General features: G+C 45.0%; 1 protein-coding gene across 1 annotated transcript in view; it reads left to right on the top strand.

Annotated features, from left to right (window-relative positions):
• Window positions 1-14,139, top strand: part of LOC138540371 (putative ferric-chelate reductase 1) — a 1,004,090-nt gene that overhangs the window by 805,433 nt on the left and 184,518 nt on the right. The window lies entirely within an intron of this gene.

The raw sequence follows: 14,139 nt of genomic DNA on the forward strand, positions 1-14,139 counted from the left end.
CACGAGTAAGAAAATAAAATGATGTCGTATGACAGATTTGCTCCAAACATGTAGGAATTGGTGTCCAGTTCTATTCGTACACTGGTCTCTCCTTCTTTGCAAGATTGTGGTAATCATCAGCTGCACTGCGTGAACATAAAAGTGACCAATTAATATATTCTTTCGGAAACTCGATGAATGATGCGGTTACGGTTCATACTATTATTACTATTATTATCATCATTTTTTATACTGTACTACTTCGCCATCGTCATGAAAAGGAGATTGGGGCACTTTTTGAAAATGCGCAGTACAACAGCTAACCCTCTCCTGCTTACCATCTTCCAAGAATTGTGCAAGAAACAAAAACCTCAGTCTCCATCTGCGATGATGATAAAATTTCTTGCTACCATTGGATGGACCTGGCGAGCTGGCCCATATACCAAGCAAGTTCAAAATGCACTTGATAAGAGGGTAGAAATGTGGGATTGGCTAGAGAATTTCGCTCACCTTAGCGCGTTGAAAAGCTACGCATTTGTTCAGTATAGGTTGTACTCATTCTTGCAACCCCAAGGGTATCTCAATCTATGTCCCTCAAAAAAACTGCGACGATTTATCCTTTTGTTAAGGATGGACCAACTGCCTATTCTCTTGGTCACGGGCAGAAGACAGCAGTTACCACTGGAACAACGCACCTGTCGGCTGTGTGAAGGAAACAAAGTATTAGAGTCAGCAAGACATGTTTTGACAGAATGTGGCACTATGATTGACGTAATCCATTGTCATCTGGGAAAGTTTTCCCATAATCCAGCATCAATTGGAACGTCATTATTCTGGCATCACTGCATGAACTCTGAGAGCATGCGAGAAATGATAGCTTTCTTCAATATCTGGATTAAGATAGAAGAAATATTGAATATTCAGATCTGAAATCAGTACTCGTAACCTATAACTGTCACTGCCCCGGTCCTTTGTTCTTCTTTGTTCTTCTAATTCTCAGCACCTTCTCTATTTTTTTTTTTTTATTTTATATGCTATCTGAGCTTTGAGCTTTGAGATTGATTTTATATGTGTAAATAGTTTATTATCATTATTATATTGTTATATTATTGTTATATTGTTACTATTCTGCTCACGGAAGTTTAATCTATATATGGTGCTTACTCATTAATATGTGTAAAGTTTATTAAATAGACTGTATCACATTAAATTAATAAATAAAAATAAGTACTACTTCACCACATGGTGGTCGCAAAGCGTGTAAAACTTGTCCGTGTTGAGGAGCATTTTGTCTCACACCAGGGCATTAGTTTGTTAAGGTGAGCTATTATTATTTTTTTTTTAAAGGAGGTCGTGTAACTCAACGATTAAAGAAAAGAAACTTTGAGTATAGTAAGATGTGCTCGGGCAATCCTAAGTATTTTCCCGACACATAATTTATTTATTTTTTACAGTTAAAGTCAAGCTACTCAGGCTGCTCGAAGAGCTGGGATACCAGAATCCCAACAGTGTTGCATACAGAGAGATTGCTGAAGTAAGCAGAGTAGAGGCAAACCAAGAAGGATAGGTTGGAGAATGTCAAGGAGTTGTGTAAATATTTTAGAAGGCTAATGGGTGGAGGTGCAGGGAGAGTTATATCATACAAGAAGGAGTCTTAAATGAGTTATGTACAACATACACGGACCATGGTGATCTTTACTCCTAATCTGAGGAATAGTGACAAGCTTTGAAGCAAAGGATAAACATAAATCATACATTTTGCACACACATTTAAAGGAATGGATGATTACAAAATAATGTGTCATCATTAACTTATAAGAGAAGTGTTCTCTAGCCGTGAAAGGGCAAAACTAAGTAAAATGTTTGCATGTGCTAAAACTAAAATGTCGATATACCTACTAAATATAAGGTTAATTAACCAGTTCTAATGTGAATCCGGTGGAGGGATTGGAAACCTACACAGGCATTAAGAGGTGAGATGTGGGTGAGTCAGTCGTGTGGTGAGCACCTTGGCAGGACTCAGCAAAGTTTTGTTTGTGAGTATTGAGTGTTTGGTAAGTTAGGCCATTGTTCATACATCTACAGAAATGTGTCTTACTTTTATGTCACCCACTGAAGGGAGGAGAATACCTGTGCATTCAATAGTGCTTGAGAGAAGGGGAGCCCTCCATTTTCTTTACATTATACTGATTGGGTGAGGAATAGTTTAGTGTAAAATTGTGGTTTATAGTTCACAATGGTATATGCTGAGTACTCATAGAAAATCTTACTCGAGAGAGATCAAGTGTCCCTCAATTTGAAGGAAAAAGCCAAAACTGAATAGCTTTTTGAAGGAGCTAAATTCCTCTATGTCTCTATCGGGACACAGCAAGGAGTTCGAGAGCCTGGGAGCAAGGCTTGTGAATGTGTAGCCTGCGATTCAAATTTGATTGAAAGTGGGATGGTCAAGGAGATATGTGTGGATGATGTAAGGTTTCTACTGGGGAAGTGACTCTCGATCCTTTCTTTAATAAAGGATGGTACCAGATCATGTACTGCATTAAATGTAATGCATAATGTTTTAAAGGATATTCTTCAGGCTACTGGAAGCCAATTCAGTGACATCAGCATAGTGGTTATATGACCTCTGCATGGTAATTTTAATAGGAGTCCAGTGGCAGCATTTGGCACTCTCTGCAGTCTGACTTGTAGATAAGCTGAGGCACATGTCTATATGCTGCTGGCATAGTGAAACCTGGGGAGAATGATAGCAGAGATTGATGTCTGCTTCTATTAGGAACATTGGGAAATGGAGAATTTTCATTACTGTTTTATAGGATAAAAAACCTTTTCATAGCGTTAATCTGGGGTTGTAGTGAAATATTGCAGTCCATCACTCCTAAATTCCCCTCTTCGGTACCAGGCAAGACAGAAACATTTAAGTTTGAAAGATCAGCTAGGAAGAGGCTGTTGAGCATTGGGTTCCCTGTTATAAAAACTTCTGTTTTATGTGGGTTCAATATTAGATGGTTCAAGGTCATCCACTGCTATATTTGTAGTGTAGTATCTCAGATGTTTTTATTAGGGATTTTCAGAATTAGCTGTGTATCATCATAATAATTGTAGCACACAATGCATTGAGTGATTTTAGGAAGGCAGGAAATGGTGGTAGGTGCAGATTAGATTATAGGGGAGAAAGTAAAGAACCTTGAGATACCCCCATAAAGGAACTCTTAAGGGTATGAGAAGAAGGGACCAATGCATATCCTTGGTGTGCATTTGTATAGAAACGACAACATCCGTTCCAGCGCAAATTCTCTGATTCCTTAGTCAGAAGCATTGATTAAGAATTGTATGTTTGTGTAAAGTCAATGGCCACCGAGACGGCAAGTATATTTAAGGTTACCATTTTCCCCTGTCACCTTTTAATTACCCTTTATCCCAAAAGGACTGAAAAACTGTTTCTGTGTTATGTTTGCGTCTGAAAGCTGCCTTCACAGGATCTAGAAGTGAGTGCACCTCAGTTCTTCTGTCTGTATTCCCATTGTTACCCCTAGATGTTTGCTCGGTCTGTCCTCCTTACAAGGCTGGTACAATTGCAAGCAGTAACAGTTTTCTAAGCATTAACTTGATTCCTCCCAAAAATCTTTATTAGTTGACCTACATGATATATGGAGATCATCTAAGGTCAGCCCAATTGCAAATTTTAAACGGAGATGTGATTAATTACTTAATGCAATATATATGACTGCATCCTCTTTGGCCACCTGCTAAACATATGTAAAATAAATCTTTTTGATCATGATTGGTGTGATATCATCATGTAGGCTTGCCAATACAAATAATTGTCTACTATCTGACCGAGGAACAATTCATTATGTTATCTTCCTCCTTACTTAGTTCAATTTCCAAACGCACTTTGGCAAACACACATTTTCAACTCAATTTGCTTCCTACCATCTACTGATAAAATATCCTTCTCCGTTCACGTCAAACAACAAACATATACCCTGCAGAGTGCCACAGGGATCTAGCCTCTTTCCTCTGCTTTTCAACATCTACATGTACCCACTGAAGAAAATCATCTGAACCCCATGGACTTATCGCCTACAACAACGCAGATGACACACAACTGATTGTTAAAAAACAAACAGAACACAGGAACAAAATAACAGCCTCAACAACTGCCTAACAGAGATCTACAATTGGATGACAACAAACAACCTTAATTTGAACCTGGCAAAAACAGAAATAATGCTCTCACCTGCAGGATTCGATGGGGAGAACGCACAACTGGACTGGCCGATCAGCATGGGAATGCAACCAGAGATTAGCGATGTAATAAATAACATAGGAATACTCATGGACAACGGACTATCCCTGGAACCGCAAGTCAATGCAATAGCCAAAAATGGCTTCTTTCTCCTATGACTGCTCAGAGGATTACTCCCCTACCTCTCCTTCGCCCATAGAACCCTCACTTTCATATCCTTGATACTTACAAGAATTGACTATGCAACCAGCCACTATCTAGGAATGCCGGAAAGACTTACCAAGATACTCCAAAGGGGGCAAAATACAGCAGCCAGAATCCTATTAAGACTAAACAGAAGAGACCACATCATTTCAGCACTGAAAAGCCTACACCGTTTTTAGGTTAAAAAAAGGTGCATCAAATTCAAAGCACTCTGGTTCGCTCACAAAACCTTACACAGACAAGGAGCTGAATTTGTCCAAGACAAGATTAGCAGGTATCAGCCAGGAAGGAAACTAAGATCCAGCAACGACCTATTAATAGACGCAAAACACTATGAAAAAAGGAAATTCAGCAGAACAGCATTCTCTTGTCTAATTGATAACAACTGGAACAGCATGCCCAAAGAAATTAGAACCACAGAAGGCCACATCACCTACAGGACACTGCTCAAAACTTGGCTATTCAGAAGACAATGGCAACCTCGAAGGGACACCGACAACAACAACACCACAGACAAATAAGTAGAGAGGAAACAAGATGGGCCAAAGAACAACAGACAAGAACCTGGCTAGATACGGCCAAGCAGCAACCAAAGAGCCATGCCAGAAGCTCCAACAAACCGACCGACCTGCTAACCCATCTTCCCCTTCCTGCTCTGCCAATACAACTGAAGCCATTGCACTAGACCTTAGACCAGCCACACTACACATAAACAAACCAGGAATCAATATTATATTCACACCCAGCATCTCTAGATGCTGAAGAACACCTAGAATTAACCACCCACGCAGTCCATAAAACCATCAACAATGCAATTACACACCAAGATACCAGATTATCCTACAGCTACATCACCCGTGATTCTAGATCCCTTATGGACACTATCTAACCAGTGTGCACTACCAAACCCAGCACAATCCCACACAACACAGTAACACCAACACAAAACACCACCACACACCCAAAGCACTGAATGTTACCCATGCAGTTACAATGCACTAGGCCTCTCGCACAAACTTCCACATGCAAACCAACACACACAGACGCCTGTTTCTCCCAGTTCTCAACCTATCCGCTCACTCTATCCCCACTAACCTCCCCACGCCCTCTCTTGCAGAGCCACACAAGCTCCTGGAGACTGTCCCTGAGTAGTGACATTGCTCAGTATAAATCAACACATGATATAATATGATAGTTTATTCATATTGTACTTACCCAAGTGTTTCAGGCTGCAACGAGGCAAGGGAGGGGTACAAGGGAGCACAACACAATGCTCTTACTAGGCCCAGTGACATTGAGGACATGCAGTTGCAGGGGAGAGGGAAGGGGGGAAGTGCAAGGGGAAGGGAGGAGTGGAAAGTGCTGAACACGTGATCAAATAACAACAACAGGTAGTGCGACCAGCAGGTGGCAAGTGCAGGAATTAAGCACAGATAGCAAGTGTCTGATAAATGAAGGTAGGAGGACTGTAGGGTCACAGACCCAACTGCAAAGGTTGCCAAGAGGCAGTGAGGGTATGCTGATGGGTGGGCAGGGGTATGGGCCTGAATACAGAGGCTAGCTAGGAGCCCAGTGCAAAAACAGACAGAGATCAGCAGGGGAGAGGAAGAGAGAAGGCAGAAGCAAAGAGGAAGGTCTTGAGGTGCTTCCGAAACTGAAGATGGTTCTCTTCAAGTTTCAGAGAGGCAGGGAGGCTGTTCCAGAGGGAGGCCCGAGCCGACGAAAGAGATCTACCACCAACATTTTGCTTGGAAAGGTGACTAACCTTGAGGAAGTTGGAGGTAGAGGAGAGAAGAGCTCAAGCATGATGGCATTTACAGAGGGAGAGTTGAAGGTATTGCTGACCCAGGCCACAGTTGGCCTTGAGGACAATGCAGAGGGTCTTGAACTTCACCCTTGCAGCTACTGGGAGCCAATGAAGAGACTAGGACTAGAGAGATACAATCCCTGGGTTTGAGGCTAAGCACAAGTCTCGCAGCCATGTTCTGGATGAGTTGCAGAGGGCAGAGAGTACTCTCAGCAAGGTTTAGAAAGAAGCTGTTGCAGTAGTCCAGCCTAGAGAGAACCAGAGCTCTAGAGACAGTGAGCTGCTAGGGGAAGGAGTGGAAGGGAATAATACCCCAGAGCAGGTGCAGTTGGTAGTTTGACTTCTTTGAGACGTCAGAGATGTGTGGAGAAAAGGAAAGTGTGGAGTCGATGATGACCTGAGGTTCTTAGCTTCACAAGTGGGAGCAGGAAGAGGGCCAAGTGAGGTCGGCCAGAGAGTGACAGGAAAGGAAGGTGCAGGAGTGCCAGTGAGCAGGATCTCTGTCTTACTGGCATTCAGGCAGAGGTTGCTGGCACCACACCACTCCTGCATTGCAGACAGTCAGAGATGAGAGAGGGAGAGGAGTTGGCAGAGGGGAGCCTGAAAATGAGCTGAGTGTCATCCACATAGCACTGAAAGTTGGAACAGAGAGCAGCAATTGCTCTCTGTTGAGGGGTGCCAGGTATTGGTTGAAGAGCCAGAGAGAGAGGTTAGACCCCTGGGGAACACCACAAGTGGAGAGTGAGATAGAGGAAAGGAAGTACCCAAATTGGACCTGAGAGGGTTGGGGAGAGGAAAGAGGTCAGCTAGACCAGGGCCTGATAGATGATACCCAGGTTATCATGGAGGTGGTTGAGCAGGATGACATGGTTGACCAAACCAAAGCGAGAAGTGAAATTTGAAGTAGGGTGAGGAAGGATGGGAAATTAGAATCAAGGTTGGAGAGCAGGTCTTCATGGATGTTCAAGAGAGCAGTTTCCATGCATCTGGCTTCTCTGAAGCCAGGCTGATGGTCATGGAGACAACCAACAGAATCAGTGTGGAGGTAAAGCTGGGAGATGGCCAGCTTTTCCAGGAGTTTGCCCAGCAAAGTAGTAATAGAGATTGGGCAAAAGTTAGCCAGAAGGGAGGGGTCGGCTGTGGGTTTCTTGAGAAGAGGGTGCACAAGAGAGTGCTTCAGAGGCATGGGAAGGCTCCAGTGACAAAAGAATGATTGCAGGAGTTGGCCAGGGCAGGAGTGATGGTGTCAATGAGGTCCTTGATGGTTTTGAACAAACAGGGAAGAACCTGTTTTGATGACACTTTCATAGATCGGACTTGTCTAGAAATCTCATCAAGGGAAAACAGAGAAAAGGAACAGAGAGAGGGATGAGAGGCAGCTGAAGGGGGGCCAGAGGGAGCGGGGAGAGAAGCAGGAAGAGGAGGAGAAGACGAGAGGGTGGATAGCATGTCCTAGGTTTTAGAGATGAAATGAGAAGTCAGGGCTGTGCAGAGGGCCTTGAAGGGGACAGGACAGGTAGAGACTGCAGCAGGACTGGCCAGCTCCTTGCAGATTTTAATGAGTTCGGCCGAGTTGTTCGATGCTGCAGGGACGTGGGCTTGGATGTGGGCCCGCTTGTAGTATGGGGAGAGAGCCAGTATTGTCTTTGGAGCAAGGGGCAGGCCAGTTTGTTAGAGGATACACAAGATGCCCGCCATTTCCTCTCAGCAACCCTACGCTTGCGTTTAAGGGTGACGAGGGCAAGAGTTGCACTTGGCGTTGGGCTTCAAGCGGATCCTGGCAGGGGCAAGAACATTGACCATGTCAGTGATAGCAGATTGGAGCTTGGAAAGGGTGGTATCAGGATGAGAGTCAGCCAGAGGTGGAGGAGCGGTAGAGAAAGTGGCAGCAAAAACCTGAACTAACACACGCTTCATGGGCCGAATGACAGAGATGGTAAGTGGTGGTGCTGGAACTTGCCTGGCCTGTGGGGGAGAGAGGGAGAGATGGGAGGAAAGAAGAAAGTGGCGGCTCCAGGATAAAAGAGTGGTGAGAGGGTTAATGACAGGGAGGTCAGAGGAGATGAGAACATCCAGAGTGTGCCCTGGAGAGTGAGTCAGCCCAGAGGGAAGAAGAGAAAGAGAAAGAGAGTCACACAGGTCACAAAGAGTCCAGAGGAGGGACAGGAAACATCCAGGTGGATGTTGATGTCTCCAAGGAGGAGGAGTTGAGTGATCGAGGCCAGAGGGGTATGATTCCAACAGCTCTCCACAACTGGACCACAACTCTGAGGCTGACCATACCGAAGGAGGTTATTTTAGAACTTTAAACTGTTCTACTTCACCCTGTTTCCTTCTCAGGTTGTCTTCTGCTCTTCCCCTGGAAAGAATGGAGATGGGGGTGGCAAAACGCTCACGTAGTTACAATCCATAACATACTCTCCAAAAGTTTTTACTCGCATATTCTGGATGGAATTTAATGCTTGCCTTGGTGTCTTCAATAGAATCAAGACTACCCTGCACTCTAAGAATGGGCAATCTTCATTCTATGTCAAGACAGAAGACGAACACTATGCTTGAAAGGTCTTGAAGGTTGATTTGTTAGACCAATGTGCTGATTTCATAATATCTTGCAAAGCTAACCCCTGCTGAAAAAGCCCCGGAGGCCATTGCACCCCTTGCAGAATGCGCGCCAAACTTGGACAAGTGAATGCCAACCCAATGTATAACTTCTCTGACCCATTTAGCTATTGTGGCTGTAGCTACGATGTGGTAAGGCTTCAGAAGCTTTGGCCTCACATTGACTGTGTCTATCTCATAATCCTTTACACAATGAGCTACGCATAACTTGTTATTGTCTGGAAAGTAAGGATAAGAAATGATCGTGGAGTCAGTCTTTGTTCGATTCTCCACGTTGAAGGCCACCCCTTCTCAGTAGAATATCTTCCTATCTATTTCTAACGATTTGACATTAGAAACTCTCCTACATCTTACCAAACAGAAAAGCATCGCCAGCTCCCTCGACAGTTGAGACCATGAGAGACTACTATTGTCCGGCCATCTGAGGAACTACTGAAATACCTCTTTCACGTCCTAGAGAACGGAATATTTGGGCTCAAGTGGCTTACGCAATTTAACTCCCTTGAGCAAGCTCAGCACTGCTGGGTGCTCTGCTACTGGCTTCCCTTTTACTTTATCATGTCCTTTTTATATAGCGGATCTGTACACTCCATCTGTCTTGTAGGCGCAACCATCGCGAAACTTATCTGCTAAGAAATTTTGTATGTGCACTACAGATGCTGAAACAGGATTAACACTGAGGATTGAACAACAGTCGGACTAATGTTTCCACGCGGCACCATAGCTCCTAACGGGGGAAGGCGCCCAGGAGTCCCTAATGAAGTTGGCAGCAAGCTACACAATGCCTGCCAGCTCCCATCTTTGCCAGAAACCCTGCATACGATCAGGCAGAGACTGCCCTCCTCCACCAGCGGGTGTAACATGGGACCCCGTAGAATGTTCTGAGAGGAAGTATCATCGGGAAACCCGTAGAAAGTTCCATCAGTACTGGGAACCATGGTTGGGACTTCCATAACAGTACTACTAAAACTGGTTTTGCTAACTCCCTTCAGACTTTTGCTAACAATCTTGTCAGCATGACGAACGGACGAATGCGTAATGGACTGCTCCTGTCCACTGTTGCAAGAATGCATCTGTCCACACTGCTCCTGGGTCTCTCCTCCAGGTATAGTGTTTGGGAGTTTGAGCTTTTAGCCTGGATGCAAAAAACATCAATGTCTAGGGGAACCCAGATCTCCTGGAACTGCGCAAATATCTCTGGTTGAAGCTTCCAGTCACTGGAATCTATGAGATATTGAGAATTCCAATCTGATACAACATTCTGTTCCCCCGGTAAGTACTCTGCAGATATCTCTATGTGGTGTTGCAGGCAGTGATGCCAGAAGTCTTTCGGCAATTCGGCTAATATCTTGGAAGTGGTCCCTCCCAACTTGTTTATGTAACGTACAGCAGATATGTTGGCCATCTTAAGCAAGACACAACAATTGCCTCTGTTTTTAGTGAAGGCTTGCACAGCGAAGGACTATGCCTGGAGCTCTTAATAGGTAATATGTAAGCATATCTCTTCGGCAGACCATTTCCATCCTCTTTATAAGTTCCTGCATCGAGCACCCCAGCAGGCTCTGCTCACTTCTGTCTCTATGAATAGATCTGCAGTATCTCCGAAAATTGCCCGGCCATTCCAGGCTTCTATATTCTGCAGGCAACAATGCAGCTCCTTAAGAGCTTCCTGGTCTAGAGTGACAAATTGATGTAATAGCCTTAGCCTCCTCAGAGGTGTCTGTCTTGAGTCTCTGAAGACTCTATAATGAATAGGTCCGGGAAAAATTGCCTGAATGGAGGCTGCTAAGAGACCCACTATCCTGGCTAGATTGCGAAGCGAAATAACTTTCTTCGCAATGACTGCTCTGAGTTCTTTCCTTCTGCTTTTACCTTGTGAGTCTGTAGCTCGAGCAACGCTTTCCTTGTGTCTATAATGAACACCAAGAACTCTATTCTCTGAGCGGGATGCAGATCTGACTTGTCTACGTATATGAAGAAACCGAGGGAGGAGAGTAGGTTTTAAACCCACAAGGACTGGTACTGTAGAACGGCAGAGCTTTAGGCTAGAATTATGATATTGTCTAGGTAGATGATAATCCTGATACCTCTCTCTTGTATGGCTGCTGCTACTGGCCCCTTAATCTTTGTGAAAGCCCAGGGAGCTGATGCTAGACCGAACGGGAGACTAGTGAACTGCCAGACTTCCCTGTTACATCGAAAATGAAGGAATCTCCAAGAATCTACTGCTATCGGAACAGTAAGATACGCGTCCTTGAAGTGTAGACGGGCGAGCCAATTGCCTGTCCTGAGAAGGTCTCCTAAAAGATGTATCCCTTCCATCTTGAAGTGTCTGTACGTGATCCATTTGCTTAGACTCTTCAAATGTATCACTGGACTCACCTTCTCCCCTTTGTGTACTAAGAACATATTGCTGAGGAAACCTGGGCCCCCCTGTACTTTTTGTTCTATGGTGGCTTTGCAATTCGCTGTGAAGTAGGTCTTGCTCTTCTAGCAGCATATACACCGATTTGGGTTCTCGTGTCTGAGTAAGAATGCCTGTACATTCTAGGTACATGCCAGATACTGCCTGAAGCATCCATGCATCGCTGGATAGCTTATGCCATTCGCGCAAGAATAAGAGCATCCTCTCTCCCACTCTCGGGATACACTTGCTGTGGATACTCACCATCTGCTGCGCTCTGTTGTTTGTAAGCTCCCCTTTCTCTGGGACCTCTGGGAAAACATGCTCTGGCCGAGAAGAATGTATCCTGTTGCCTATTCTCCCAGTACTGGGCTTGGGGCAGTGGGGTCTACACTGCATCCCAAAATGACCAGACAATGGACCACTATGTTGCCCGGTCCCTGCGAAAAAAACACGTCCCGGCAAGATCTTGCAGATGGAGCTTTGAGCCTTCTTTAAAGCTGAGTATGTTCCAACAAACTGACCCATCTCTTTGGCGAAGGCCTCTCCGAAGAGCAAGCCCTTTGCGCCTTCACCTGCTTCGTATGAAGCCAAATCACTGAGTTTGTTATCTATTTTCAGCAGCACTCCACTCCTCTTTTGGGAGAGAATGCAGTTGGTGTTGCCTAAAAGGCATACTGCCCATTGTGACCAACTCCCTAGGGCCTGCACGTCTACTGGCATTCCTGTATCTTTGGCCTTTTCAGCTAGATCCATGATCTTAGCGACACGACCTGCCAGATCCAACAGCTTGTTCTGACAGCTCTTCAAGCGCAGTGTACACATTTAGGAATCTTTAGCTGTCTTCGTGACAAAGGTTACCATTTTTGGATCCAGGTCTGGAGTGTCTGTTACTTTGCCTGAAAGATCAGGCCTAGGACATTCTGGTTTCATTTTGGAACGGACCTCCCTGTCCAATGGTTTCCTGATATGCTGCAACATATACATCACCACCCTAGATCGACGGCACCCATTTGGTGGATTTGGGATGTCGTATTGATTCTGGGTCGAACATGTCACCCAAACTCTCTTCCTCTTCTGGAGGAGGTTTGTCATTGTTAGGTTCAAGAAAGGCCTCTTCTTCTACCTCACCTCCTTCGTCATCAGGCGAATAACCGCCATCATCTACATCCCCTTCATTGTTCACCCCTGGGGTAGGGGGTCGAGGGATTGCCGCTGTTGCCTTCAGCAAAAAGGCTTTTCTTTAGCCTACTGACCGGATCAACCACCTCTTGGGGCCTAATGTCTACCCCTTCCTCGTGGCTCGGGTGGTCAAAGAGCATGTCCTCTTGCAAGCCCTTTTACACCCCTCTTCATCAACCCTGGTCAGGGGGTGTCTGAATGAAGTTCCCTTTCCATCTTCCCTCATTTTCCTGGAGACTTCGAGGTCTGCTTTCTGTTTACCTAGCAAAGCTTCCAACATGTCAAATCTCTGTGTGAGGGGCTGCACTCCCTGCGACACTGCTTGTGATAATGAGTCTCCCAGGACTAAGGGAAAAGTCCATGTCCCCTTCTGTGGGCTCTTCTGCCCACTCCTTAGAACTCCACTCCGAGGAGGTAATTTGCAAAACTTTTGGGCCTTCATAGTGTGCCATTCTGTCTGCTGGAACTTGCAAATGTAATTCAAACAGCTTTCATGCTGCGTGTGATCCGGAGCTGTAATCGGTGAAGAATGAAGGCTGGAGGCTATCGGGAGTGACGCAGTGATTCGCCTGTCCGCAGGGTCCTACTGCCCTGCTGCACTCGCAGGCAGGTTGCGGCTGTAGAAAAACGAATAATCTATTATAACATAGAGGGAGAGGGCGGGACCGGTTGCCTACTGTGAGTGCGTTCACTCGCGGCTTCAGTGCCGGCCTCTACTTGTAAATTAACCGCTTACTATGCGTGCGTGCGCCAACAGGAAAACTAAAGAGATATACTTATATGTGCATAACCCTGACTGGCATACATGAAGCTAATGCCTACCCGTACTTGTTCTGAGTAAAATGCTCCATAAAACTTTCTATCAAGGGATATTAGGACACATTAAATATAGTAACAGAAATCCACTTATCTGAGTGCAGCAAAAAGAAAGAGGAAAGGACCCGGGAGAGAGGTCTATTTATACACAGGGACAAAGCAGTGATAGGCTCATGAGAGCAGTCTCAGGACTACTAGAAGCAAGAGGCTCATGGGGATTTGTAGTTTTGATGGAACCCTTTGAAACTCTGGGACCTTATTGCTTTTCTAAGCTCCGAGAGAGCTATTAAGAAAACAAAAGGTGTTGAGTTTAAAAACGTTATAACATTTGAAGTGCTGTGAGTGGCAGTGATAAAGAAAGAAAAGCATAATTCTCGCCTCCTGTCTTGACACAGAATCCTCAGTAATTCCTCTTGCAGACAACCGCAATTCCAGCAGCAGCCAATGGAAGGCAATGTGACACAAGAAATGGAATACAACAGGGTTAAAAGAAAGAAATCGGTATCTCTCTCCTCACTAGTTTATTTTCCATGCATGCGAAGGAATGAAGAGGAGACACAGCAGTTTCGGGAAGTACCTTTATTGTAAGTATGCAGAAAAAGAGCTGCACCTCAGCAACCGCCCTGAGAACTTGCCCCAACAGCTCTGCCGCCGCGTCCGTGACAGCCACGTGTGCTGCCAGTTCAAACAATGCAACCATGGCTGTCAAGGCGGGGGTAACCGAGACACTTACTAACTTCAGTGCGTGCTGCCAATACGTGCATTGGGCTCCAGTTACAGTCCACAACACAAAGGTACATTCCTGTAACAGTGTTTCTACATTGGTGTCATATTACCGGGTATTACCCAAATTGTTCGTTTACAATTGTTCGAATG

The sequence above is a fragment of the Ambystoma mexicanum genome, chromosome 1q (genome assembly GCF_040938575.1).
Source record: "Ambystoma mexicanum isolate Mex_15411 chromosome 1q, UKY_AmexF1_1, whole genome shotgun sequence".
NCBI classification, from domain to species: Eukaryota; Metazoa; Chordata; class Amphibia; order Caudata; family Ambystomatidae; genus Ambystoma; species Ambystoma mexicanum.